The sequence below is a fragment of the Manacus vitellinus genome, unplaced genomic scaffold (assembly GCF_001715985.3).
Source record: "Manacus vitellinus isolate BGI_N305 unplaced genomic scaffold, ASM171598v3 scaffold_15_pilon, whole genome shotgun sequence".
Taxonomy (NCBI): Eukaryota; Metazoa; Chordata; class Aves; order Passeriformes; family Pipridae; genus Manacus; species Manacus vitellinus.
The window spans coordinates 9,538,765-9,552,828 of record NW_021939122.1 but is presented as its reverse complement, the minus strand read 5'-3'; the positions used below and the strand labels follow the sequence as shown (position 1 = coordinate 9,552,828).

Sequence of the window (14,064 nt, the reverse complement as noted above, 5' to 3'; positions counted from 1 at the left end):
TACAATAGGTAAGATCACCCCTTTGGGTGGCACAGGGATCAATTTTCAATGGAACAGTTTTCACTCTTATACTCTAAAGTTCTATCTACTAGGACAAGAGGCAATAACAGCTGACCTGTGAGGAAAAAATGTTTTAAAAAAATGTTTAAACAACCCCAACCAAGCTCCAAAACCTGAATCACAATTTACTGAAAGCTATTTTCCTTCTCCAGTTACGTGAGGGAGGAGACAGGTAAAGATGGGGCTAGAATGAATGTTCCCTTTTCCCTAAATACTTAATTTAATTGAAGAGTTTTTCTTTACATATTTAAGTTTGCACGAAATGAGGATCCTTTATGCAATCAGTGCAGACTGTGTTCCTATCTTAGATAGCTGAATCAGTCTCTGAATCCACCACTTTGGAGAGTCTAGAATCCTAATTTTAACTTTATTAGGTGCCAAAATTATAGGGCATGAAGAGAGATGTTTGTGTAATCACAAACATGTCTGACTAGCTAGCTTCAACATTCTGAATTCCAAAGGATCAGCATTACCTAAATATGGCCCTTGGCACCATCAGCTCCAAATCATCCTAGCCTGAGATACAACTCCCCAAGTTTACTTTCCCAAATAAGCAGAGAATGTTGATACTTCAAGATACACACTTACCTGCAAATAAAGGACTTAAATACCAACTTAGAAACGTCTAGCAATCCTTCAATATACACTATTTTTCAATTTAGTTAATAATCTGTAATTCTTCAGTTACAAGCCATAAATCTTAAAATGCTTCTACAAGTTTTGAGTTTATCCTGTGGAAAATTTAATTCAGGCTGAAATTGAAAAATATCTTACATAAAAAAATATATCTGTTTTGGTTTGTACACCTAGCAGAAAAAATTTCTACTAACCCTACTGCTTTGTAAGAACTGAGATAATAAAAAAAGAATAATTTTTTGTTCTACAGTGACTCAGAATCCTTTGCCTTTTTCTCCTATTGGAACAATAGGAACTGATTGGAGACATAACTCACAACTTTCACTGTAATGCTCAACATTACAGAAGTAATTAGACCCAATGCCTTTACAGATGGAAACAAGGACTTCAAGATATTTTATTCTCATGTCAACAGATATACGCTTCTGAATAAAAGACAATTAATTAAGAACATACCATTAAAACAATTTATTTCTTCCAACAGTATTTTGGCTACTGTTCATTTGGCTTCCTTTAACTTGCATCTCATCTCATCTCTTGATCATCACGTAAAACTTACTTATCTACATGAGATTATTTTTATTATTCCCAAATAATAATAAAAAATCCAAATCCAAATCTAAAAACTTTCACTCCAGATCTCTCTTACAGTAAAAAACTTTTCCTTATGTTCAGATGGAATTCATGTATTTCAGTTTATGCTCATTATCTCTTATTCTGCCAATGGGCACCACTGAGAAGGGTAGGAGTTCATCTTCTTTGCACTCTCCAATTAGATATTTATAACCACTGATAAGGTCTTCCTGGGCCTTCTGTTTAAGCACTCACATCTATGACAGAGAAGATCAGACACATAGGATGAATTTCCTCCAATACCTTTTTGGCATCAGAGCCACGAAAAAGGAAGCCAATCTTCTAAGTGAGACAGAGTACTTCAACACCTATAATACTATTAACAACAAAGGAGGGCACCACAACAGCAGTGTCAGGATCTTCAGAGCATTGTGTGGTGGGAGGACACAACACAAAAGATGTAAGCTGAAACATTTTCTAGCCTGATTGCCTATAAATAAAAGCCTTTTTACTATGAGGACAGTCAGGACCTGGAATAGGTTGCCCCAATCTGCCTCTGTGTCTGTCCTCAGACATTTTCAAGACAGACTAGGAAAACTGTGAGTAACCTGGCCTGACTTCAACACTGACCCTCATTTGAGCAGAGGGCTGAACCAAGATACCTCCTGAGATATCTTCCAACCTGAATTATTGTATGAGCCTATAACCTATGACAGGAGTATTCACAATTCATCTTAAAGGAACAGATTAAGGTCTGAGGTAGCTCTACCACTGTTAAACAAAAAAAAATCCAACCAAAACATCCAATATCTGTGTTCCGGAAATATACACAATATGACCACAAATAACACACTTCTGTATGGGTATAGGAAAAAGTAAAGGTAGGTAAGAGAAACAGATGTTAAATGCTAATTCTGTAATAAGTTTTAAGTACTTAAGAATCAAAATGTTGCTGGAAACAACACTTCTAGTAGATGCATATTATCTTGTACATTACATATGCTGCAGGTTACAAATCTTCATACTTTTAAACAATGCCAGATAAAAAACTGTATTACCCACAACATAAAAATCAACACTCCATTCTGGAAGAATTAGTCTCTTCCCAGTTTCAACATGACTTAGTTTGTTTTTGGCAGTTATAGTTCTTGTTACTCAACAGTTGCATAACAAGTCAGATGCAGGAAGCGTGCTCAGCCCTCTCCTCCTCCAATGCCTCGACTGCCTTCTCGGACATTTCAGTGGAAGCAGGTGCAAGCCTTTCAAAAGTGAGTTAGAGTGCACTGTGCTTCCCTAATAACTGCTTCCCTAAGAGAATAGAGTGCTCCTGGTGCTCTAAAAAAATAAGTCAGAAAACTGAAGTTCTGTAGAGATCCCTTGAGACAATTACTCAGATCAGAGATGGAATGATTAAAAGCATGATGAACTTGTTTTTTCTGTTCTTATCTTGATTATTTTAGCATGAGAAGAGTTGGTGCTTGCTAAAGGTGGAAGCAGCTCAACTACAGCTGACCTAGACAGCTACATAAAATTATAGTGTTCTCAAGGCTTCTTCTAATTGAGAAAAGAAACAGATGATGGAACTTGGTGTCTGATGCAATCTTGCTTATTTACAGAATTAAAGTTCCACTCTTCTTAGCACAACAAATCACAAGCAAGCAACTGTTTTCTGTTCCTTACTACTCACCTTCATCTACCATTCCATCTAAAAGCTCTCACAAAGCAGTGTTTAAATTCGCACTTCAAGTAGTCATTTACACAAGGCCATGAGCATTTGGTTAATTTTTCAATTTCGTGTCATTTTCTCATTTCTTCTAAGAATTATTCAGCAAAATCCCTCAGCTACATGTATTGTCATTTTACCGAGTGACATACCTTTGTTCTGGTGCTTCTTAAATGAAAGGCAGTGGCTCATCAGCTTCAGTTATCATTGTTACAAATAAGAGTTTAAATTATTCTGTCATCCTACTAAAGTGTGAAAAATAGTGACCCCATGCTTCTTCAGTGAATAATTCAAGCACTATATACCTTTAAATACTAAAGTGCTTTGACTATTTTTCTGTCTTTCCACTTATGCAACTACTCTCAACTACTGTGATTGCAGTATCCAAGAATTGCACTAAATGACTAGATCCATTTCAACGTTTTACTCTGAAGGTGCAAGCAATGAAAACTATGACCACTCTTCTGTGACACTTCTGTTGCATGAAATTGTTCCTTTGTTAGCCTTCCAAAGAGATAAATTTATCCTTCAGTGGGATCCTACTCTCACTGTCAACAAATTCAAACACAACATACAATAAAGGAATAGAGGTCCTTTCTAGAGAGACGAGAACTAACTAACAGAATCCTGTGCTGTGCTATGCTAATACTCTACTCTCACATTAATCTTTTTGACAAATAGAGGGGAAAGATGGCATATGCACCAAGATTATACATAAAAACATAAAACCAAAGGTTTCAATTTAAGAATTAGAATGGCAGAGTGACATTTAGGGCGGGCAGACAGTTTTCCATGAAAAAACATTCACAATGCTTGGGGGGGGAAAGAATCAAAAAGAGAGAGGGATAAAAGTGAACTGGCGACTTTAAAAGCAAATAGTCAGAATTTCAGACTGAACAAATGCTAATTCTTTGCAGTAGCCTTAGAAATGACTGAACACAGAATTCATTTAAGATGACCACAAACGAAGAGCAGGGAAAAAGAGGACCATTTGCCACAGTGAAGACCCCCTGGTTTCTAATGCTAAATACCTTAGTATGGGGAGCATGCAAGATTAACTTCACAAGGTTAATTTTTGGTGTCTTGTATTTTGTAATGCCAGAGATAGAAGTTCTCCTTTGCACCATGGACATTTTATAGTTTCTTTTCTTCATCTTACATAATTCTCAAAATAAGACAGTCAGGGTAGGTAGGCAGCATCTATTCAAACCAGAATGTGGCCAAGATGCTGGGATGAAAACCTTACCTTAAAGCTCTGTCCTTCCCCCAGACTTCTAATGCTCGTTCAACATCAACACTATAGCATTATCACATTCTTACAGCATCCAGTTTTCTCCAGGAATTGGCTATCACTGCTAGAGACTTAATTTCTAACCAGAGCTATCTGTTGACACTCAGCTGCAGATGGATTTCAGACACCAATTATATGGATGATAAAACACTAGCTTTTCCCAACAAGGCTCTACAGTTGAGCCCTTCCACACACAGCTGCTGGCCAACTGGTGATTATTCACAGCAGAAAGCTGTTTCATCTGAGCCCCATCTATTGATCCACCAATAAAGTCAAGCCCTGCAGATCAAAACAGACTCTCAGTTCTTGAGTTTTCAGTGCCAAATGCAGAATCCAATGAAGGGCAAAGAAGGCCATACTTAGAAATACAGTGCCATGTACAATCACTTTCTGGTCTGTAAAGGAGCCATGAAGGAAAAAGGATGGCAAATGCACTCTGCAGGCAAAGACAGTCTTCTTTTACACTGGTGTCATATGGAGAAATTGGATTACCACACAATAACAAGTCCAATGAGCACAGAGTATGAGAGTAGGATAGAAGCTAATTCACCACTAGATTAATCTCAGACATTCCTTTTACCTGGACTACATTAAAACAGGAACATCTATGTTTCCACCCTGTTCTTTGATGTGTTTCATATCTTTGTTCTGCCCAGAAAGAACAGTACAAAAATTTTTTTATTATATTCTATTTACTCTGTACTATTATCTCCAAAATAACAGTTTCACATGCAGCAGATTTAATCTGCTATTTGGCAAGAATGTACACCATTTTTTTAAACTTGACTGCATTTTCACTAGGAGATGACATGAATCTATGACTTGAGCACACAAAGTAACTACTCTGAGACAAACATGCACAGCACACTTTAGTTTGCCAGAAAGGATCTGAGGTCAAGTCAGTATAAGAGAACTCTAGAATATTAAGCCAAATTAAATCTAACATATTGATCCATGTGTACACATATTTCTTAAGAAATAAAATGGCCATTCAGTGAAACACACTGAATGGAGACAAGAGAGAAATATTATATATGTATTGAATTAATATGATTTAAATAAAAATTTTAAGTTCAGTTTAACTTTGAATGCTCCCATGTACATATGAGTTTACAAACTTCTATGACATCAGCATATTTGTATATCCAACACTCCCTTTCCTTTTTCCCCAGCTGCAGTACTGCTATACTGAAACTGCTTTATACATAAGGTATTCTTCTAACAGGTCCTTCTATCCCTCTGCAATTAACACACTTTCATACATAAAGTAGATCCCCTTGCCTCAGAGTAATATTACATACCTGCATTTAACTACATCTGACAGTTATTAGCCTGAATACCAAACTAATCTAGGTTCTTCTGTACAAAATGTGACCCTACTTTTTCTCCAAATTTAGCATAATTTGCGAACTTGGAAGCTTATATTTCAATATCAGAACCCAAATACCACCTATTGGTAATATTCACTTTTCAGAGCCATCCCACATTAAATCGGAATTTTTTTTTTTAATTCAAAATAAGTACGTATTTACTCAGCAAGAAAATTTGAGTAAGTTAGACACTAAAAGGTCAAGATGAAATTATTTCATACTTGGATACTAAGAACACTGAGGAGATCTGAAGCTCCAGTATTACAATATATTAGTCCATTTAGGAAGTAAAATTTCTTAGATAATTTGTAGAAGGGGAAAGAAGTTTTCCCCAAGCTCTTTGTTAAAAAAGCTAACAGATTTTCCATTAAGTTAGCTGAAACAAACTCACCTAGTTATACAGATTTCCTGCTATCAGCATGGTAAGCTCTGCCTTACAGCTGGGATTCCTGGAACCTGTAGTTCCATAAGGTCAGTTAGGAGCAGGACGAACAGTAATTCTATTATACATAATCAACATTTTCTCACGTAATATTAAGCTGAAGTAGTGTGTGAACAGGTGCATTCCCTCCAAAAGTTTTTTACCAACCCTATGATGATACCTAAAATTTCTTCAAGTCTTATATAAGTGCATTTTAAACTGGTAAGAACAAGCTCACCTCAATTACACACTGGAACAAATTTAAACCACTGTACATGTTCAATATTATTCATATTGAACATCAGTAGCTACAAACCCAAAACCTAATTCTGAGTCTTACCCAAAGATTCCTGTATAACAACTCACAATGTACATTTTGGTTGCTTCATCTGTTTAAAAAAATAAGATTATAATAAGACTGTAAAAATAAATGTAATTATAATCTTATTATCCTCATTAAAATCTACAAATGAAAAATTATAAAGTATCTGTTGCTATTAATAACTGTGCACAACTAACACATTTTGTGGGACCAGGATCAACAACACGTGACTGCACAGGCAGAGACTGTGTCGAAATACTAATGCACATATAATAAACCATATGCAGAGAAAACTGATATTTTTTGTTTCATAATTTAAAAAAATTATTCTGTAATCTTAGCATTTTTCCTGTTCTGGACCCTTTTAGGAAGGAATAATTTATAGCTGAAAGCAATATCATCTTCATCAAAACAAATACTCGCAACTTAAAACCTAGACTATTATTTCCTTCCACACATATATGTATATAAATGATTGTTTTTATTTAATAAATGAGAATAATCTGGGATCACAAAAAGTAAATTAGAAACAGCAGAGTTGCCTGTGTTTCTTTATTTATGGTGTAAAGTACAGGAATAAACATGTTAAAATGAGTATAGTACTATTTCACAACTGGCTGAGCAGTTAATTTCCTTAATGGGTGCATACAATATTATTTGAATTTTTTTTTAATGGAAATTTTATACACTGAATATTAGAGTTTTTACAGAAACAAAACAAACCAAAATGCTTTAACAGCATTTCCTTCTAGTGCAAGCTAGCACAAATTTAAATGTGTCCCAGTGGGCAATACAAAGCTGTGTTCGATGCTTGTGTATTTCTATTGGCTTCCATTTGATTAAAAGAAACTGCTTCACTATAGAAGCAAAGTAGAACAATTCCTTGAAGCATTAAAGCACAATGTTCTGTGCCTGTGACCACACAAAGATTCAAATGAAGAGAGAGATATAATGCCATTTTTGGAATGTCAGACTATCTAACTTTGAGTAATAACTACTTAGTGAACATTTAAGTATTTTTATTTTTTAAAACTCTATGCATAATTATCATAACAGTTATCTTTTCAAGATAAAATTAGTTTTGAAACTTTACTTTTCTATCACCAGCCCTATTTATGTTCTCAGGATACAGGAGATAAAGTACAAGAATAAGAAACCAATCATCAAACATTTAAATAACTGTCTTAAACTTCCCAAATTTTGCAGAAGGGAGACTAAAAAAAGAATGAAAACAACAAAAACATTCAGCTCTCTAACTTGCTAGAGGCCTAACCTCTCAGGACTGTGTGCAGTGTAAAGGCATGGATCTCACTTTAGGATCCAGAAACTTGGAGCTAACATAAGAATGCAGTAGAGTATGAAAATAACAAGCCCTTTGTTCTTCTTCATTCTCCAGTGCACATGTCAGATTTTGAATTTAGAAAACCCCAAAAGCACAAAGAAGTCTATGGATAATTTCATTACTCTGCTATAGGAAGAGAGGGGAAAATATCACAGTCAGAAAATCAGTGTTGCACAGTTACCAAAACTACTAGAAAACTCCACATTTGATAGTATAGAACAAAATCAAAACCATAGAATGAAATTATGTAGATTAAATATATGGATTTAAAAAAACCCAACAAAACACCATCTAACTAAACTGAGCTATTTATTTACAGAATAAACAATAGGTAGCATGTGGCACAAAAGAACCAAAGTCATATCTTTCTGAGGTGGAAAAGAACTAATGTTTAGGGATTAGGTCTAAAAAATGTCAGGCTGGTTCACACTGGGAAAAAAAATCTTAAATGTTTATTTGCATGTTGCATCTCAGGAATCTATCATTAGAAAGCACAAAGCTGGAAGTTGCAAATTATTTTCCATCTTAAACCTGACAGTGTTTTCCTTTCTAAATGGTACAATGGAAAACGTGGTGATGTGGGAATTAATGTAAGGCAAGTCTGGAAGATGGTCAAGAATCTGGCTAAGATATGAACTTCTTTTATCCTGAGAATTAACTACATGTCCTTCGTATATGACAAGGTCACAAAATAAAGTCTTAAAATACAATATCTTTGTAAATCTTACTGTAAAAATTTAGTTTATCTAGAAACAATAAATAACAAATAATGAAGTTCCAGTCAAAATTTAATTTTTGTAAATTTTGTAAATTTTGTTTTACAAGATATTGTTTGCAAGGCTTTAGTGCCTTTCCTTTAATAAGGTCTACTTACTGTACAAAATGCACAGAAGAGCTTAGCTGAATAATGTGGCATTTTTGTGGCTATGATTTTAACTAGTTAAGCCAAGGAAATAGATGACAGCTATTTTATTTTTAATCTTACTCTTGAAGTAAAGCTGTAAACTTTTTCCTTCCAGAAATAATCCTCAAACTGATTGCTGTCAACTGATTGCTGGAGGGAAAGACTGTCAACCAAGGAGGGTGGAGACAGAAAAGACAAGCTCACTCTTTCCATGTGTAACTACCTTTCCACAAAAAGTGGAAGCTAAATCTGACAAAATCTTTGTAAATTAAAGATCTCTTCTGTGTAAACCTTTAAAAAACTGTCCTTTATAGTATCCAACACTTTTATCCAGGAAAAACTACATCTGACTAGATTCCATTATCAAAGAGACATGATGTTATTCAAGTGTTCAGAATGAAACTGTATCTTTGTTCCTTAAAAATGAAAGCATACCTTATAAGAGCAGATTCTGAATACTGGAGGATACAATCTGCCCTTCATACATTTCAAAAAACAAATTCATACCAAAATTTAAACTTTTTGCAGATTTATACATCTAAAATATATTGGCCCTATACCATTAATTGGCAGAAGAACACCTATCTACTTCAGAGGGTATAATGAAGATTATTGATACCTATGAAGAGGTTTTTACGTAGTAAATACTATATAAATGCTAAATTATGACAAGGACAGAAATAGCCCAGTTTATCTCCATCCAGAAACTCAAAGTTTATGCTTAAATTTGGATTATCTTATTCATTCATGTCTAAAACCCAGTATCTCTACTAACTGATCTTTTGTTGTTTTTCAACACAAACTCCCTATTATCTTGCTTCAATTTTTTTTCAGATATCCACTAAGATCCTCTTGTAAACAAAGACAATCTTAGAAGACATTCTTCTGTTGTCAATTCCTGAAACAAAAAAAAGTCTACCATTTGCAGGTTATAAAAATGTTAATTTGACCCTTTTTTCCCCCTTTACACAGTTTTTAGGATGACAAAATGCAAGACTTCACTTGCAGACTTGAGTGACACAAAATGGTTGCTTAGCACTCTGAAGAATCATAGTAGGAAAAAGATATTAAATAATCTTCTCTGTTGTTCTGCAGGTAATGTGTAACATTTTACTTAATAACTATATCTGCACCTTTTGTAGCATAAGTTGAAAAGGATTTGCTCTGCCTTTCCAAGTTAAACAGAGGTACAGTGTTAACAGGAAATTTTAGAAAACAGCAAAAAGAAGAAACTTTGAAAAGACATAGTCTGGAACAAATAAATTAACTTTTAAAAGCAAATATTATGGGAAAGGAAATCCAGAAGCCATCCTCTCCATATTCTAGTAAAGAATTTGATATGGTGTCACCCAGCAATGATTTACTGAGTTGGAAAAGATAGGCAGGCATAATACAAAGATAAAGTCAATGTAAAAGTGACTAATGGTAACATATTAAATGGATTTATTTAAAATCCTTCTTCAGACTCATTTCGTCTGTGAATGTGGCAAAAAGCAGAGGTGTTTTGATTAAAACTGGTTACAGGAAGCCCTCTTGATGCAGGGGAGGTTCTCTCCAACTTGCAGAAGAAATTGGATGACCATTTGTAGTATTAGAAATGGCAAAACCTTTAGCAACTCTTCAAAGCACATGATTACAAATAGTAGAATTTCTGTGGTCATTTCTGTGATGGTCTCTGATCATTTCAGAGCAACACAAAAAGATAAATCACACACCCATGTCTAGTTTAGGACAATAGGGTTAAGTCAACCTGGTACACCTGTAAAACAAACCTGATCTTCACCAATATCTGACACAATATTTTGAGAAGACCAAGTGGAGCATTAGCACTCTTACTCAAGACTTTAAGAAAACACTTCAGGTACAAAGTTCAGAATTCACGAGAATTAAATTACTAGGCTTTGTATCTTCCTATTTATTCTGTTTCGCTAGAGAGACTATAAGGTGCTTGCTCTGCTTGTTTGATCCTAGCACATAAAAGCTGAGGAAGGCACACGATCGATGGTTATAATTTATTGAGGGCTACACCCCAAGGAAGGAGTTGGTTTTAAATAACAATATCGAGAGATTAAAAATTAGGAATCAAAAAATACATCTAGGCTGAAAGTTCAAAGAAAGCTCTAAACATTAGGAAAGAGGTTTTTAATCATCTTTCCAGAAAGAACAACAAGGCAGTGTGCTTAACTAGCTTAAAGGTAGACTGTGATGACTTTATGACTCGAATGAGATAAGACTGTTGCCTAACTCAGAGAGGTCTTTTCTTCAGTCCTGAGTTACTGTGGTGATTAACTGTTCCCTATTTTGCCCCCTTCTTTATCAGTCTTTTTTTTGCCACTATTCCCACTGAAGTTCAACTAGGGCTATGAGAGAACTGCATGCAGTTTTTTATCTCTAGGAGAAAACAGTCTTAAGACTTAAACCCCTACCCCTCTAGCTTAAATGGTTTCATAGAATATTGCATCAAAGCAGATGACTGGAAGCTCTCCTTGAGATCAAAAGATTTAATCACCAGCTAAACAGAGCAGTGCATTGCAAACATACTGAAATGATATTGCCTCTTCAGGTCTTCATTAAATATTTGTCCTCCTTGGAAGTTTAATGGATTCCTGCTTACTATATAAACAGTCAAAGAAGGCATTTGGTTGTACTCCATGCATATACACCTCAAATGCTGTCACTACGCGAAATCTCGTAACTTAACCTGTCTGTTAGGACGTACAGCTGTCTGCATCTACCATAACATAGTACTCTATGTTAACCATTGAACAATCCATTTACAAGTTTCACATGACAGTGCATAAATCAAAAACAACTGCACAAAATAGAGAGGGCATATTCACGTGCCTACAAATACTGACCCAGTCATCATGTAGTTATTTGTATAGCAATAAGTGAACATCATGCAGACATCTGACTCCATTCAGCTCCTTTCAAAGATCTGTTCATCAATAAACAAGCAACGCTATGGTTACACAAAAAGCATGGTCAATATGTTGCAAATGTTGAAAATGTGGGTGGGTTTGTCATTCACTGAAGTCACCAAGCCCACAATCCCTTGTATCAAACAGAAGTCATTATTGTACAGACAATAAAGTCTAGTAAGTGTAAACACATCTCCCTGCCTCCTTCTGGCTGACAAATCATTTTTTCATTTTAGATTACAAAAGAAGCAAATGCTTTTCCAATATAACTTGATGCAACAATTTGGTGACCAAACATAAAAATGTCCACTGGACTGAAACTTATGCAGTGACATATATTGTTCAAATCCCAAATAGGAACCTCCATGTTATTCACTTATGACTTACATGACCAAAGCACTGGCCAGAACCATGTCAGTTACACCAAAAAAGTATTTTTTATTAGAGCACCTTTTCAGAACAATAAATGTTCATCACTTAGTAAATTTTGGCCACTTTGTGGGCTGGTGTGCCTGACAGCATTTCCAGTCAGAGACAGAAGAATCAGACAAGAAAACAAATTGTTCTCCTGTTCCAAGTTCAAAAATGAACTCTACTTTTATTGACTGTCATTTGGCCTCTACCATCTGTGACAAACCAAATCCTGAATAACAGAATCTCTTTTAATTGCTTGGTTATAGACTAGACCAAGGCTCCCACCTTAAATGTCATAAACTGCTGTATATGTGAGTATGACTTAGTTTAACAACATGCAGTCTTGGATTTGACAGAAAGACTCCATTTCAAAATGAGGGTATTTTTCCTCGTGACTAGTCATCTTGTAAATTTTTGTCCTTTTATTTCTGACCTATGCTTATTTTTGGCACTGTTATTTTGTTGCTGTAGAACAGTGATATGAAAACTACTGCATACGGGCTTGTTTTCAAAGTAAGCATATTGAGTGGTTAGCCTAGCTCTAGTTCTTGCTTACCTCACAGATTTCTGTGTTATTATTAGTTTCTTATACAAGCACAGCAGTCTTCTGCCACACACACTTTTACAATAAGCTCACAACTTATGAAACTTGCAAATGACATGTGCTGTCCAAGAACACAAACTCCTTAATTCCCTCATGCTGATGCAATGTACAGGATCCATCTCTAATACACGACACCTTTTTAATGAAAAAGCCATGTTTTTACATAATTGGAACAAAAGAACTTAATAATATTTGCCATTTACAATATTACTAAAAATATTTTAGGCTACTAAAGCAATTAACCCCAATCTAAATCAGTTCCATCTGAAATTACAAAATCTTAGTCTAGTTTAGCCAGCAACAAAACTAGTCAAATATATGAAAATCCACCAATGTCACAAAATTAAAGTATGAATAATTTCTACAATATAAAATCATAATCTTATAAGGCTAAACCCCTCATTTTGTATTTTATGAAGAAATACCTGGCACAGGAATAACATAAACATCTGACTGAACAGTAGGTCTCCCCAGTTCAGCTCATTTAGCAGGCAAGTGTCAAGAAGTATTACAGTATTACCTTGGAGGTAGTAACTGAAATTCTTGGAAGTAGCTTATCACAGTTTTAAAGCTTTTTTTTCAAAGGATGATATCATCAAAGCAGACACAACACAGATTTTAGTTGCTGTAGTTGAGAAAGTCAACCTTTTCAATGGAAGTTGTGGTCTCCCTCATCCAAGTTTTCTCCTTTCTGTATCTCAAAATATGGTCTTGTACACATTAAAAACTGAAGGTAAAATTTAACAGCCTGGTTATTATCAGTCTTTCCACGTGAAGCAAAAATAAGAGGACATATGTGATTCTAAAGCATCATCCTTACACTCAACCACTTCCAACTCTGCAAGAAATTTCAGGCTATAATGTGTAAATCATTACTACATGCTCTAATAGTACTTTTTATTTAATCAGGAGAGAAGAAAAATGCCCTCTAGAATTACATTAAATAACTACAGATTTGTTTTAAATGAAATGATGTAGTTTATATCTGACCTGAGTTTCAGTCTTTTCCTAGTGGGAAATATAAATTCAGCATTTGGATACATAATCCTACAGCTCTCAGAAGAAGCCGACTCCACCGCGAACACTTTACATGATTTATAGCTCTCCTCCAGATTCAGATGACAAGTCTCGGCGGAGCAGGTGCAACGGGGTATTTTTTCCTTCCTTCAGACATCATTCCCTCGTATGTAAATTAATTAGCAAGTCTTCCGCACTCTCGCGTAAGCCGGGAAGATGAAGCCAAAGGAATATCAGCGTTTGGTTTCTCACGAGGAGCAGGTGACCCGGCGGAGGGAGAGAGAGAGGGAGGGGGCTCGCTGTTGTTACCGCTGGAGCCACAGCGATTTTGACAGCGTCAGCGGCGATAAAGTGAGCCTGGCTCCCGTGCGCTTATGCCAAGAGAGCGATTTTTAAACCGCGGGCAGGATCTGGGGGGAACCGCGGGGACGCGAAGCGAACACACCCCCCACACCCCTCCCCGGCA

General features: G+C 35.5%; 1 protein-coding gene across 1 annotated transcript in view; it reads right to left on the bottom strand.

Moving 5' to 3' along the window:
- The window catches only part of LOC103766960 (heparan sulfate glucosamine 3-O-sulfotransferase 1), a 44,672-nt gene extending 30,689 nt beyond the window's left edge, over window positions 1–13,983 (bottom strand). The window contains exon 1 of the mRNA XM_008934036.3: window positions 13,572–13,983. The gene's annotated coding sequence lies outside the window, so the exon portion shown is untranslated. The remainder of the gene's footprint in view (window positions 1–13,571) is intronic.
- Window positions 13,984–14,064: the final 81 nt, after the last annotated feature.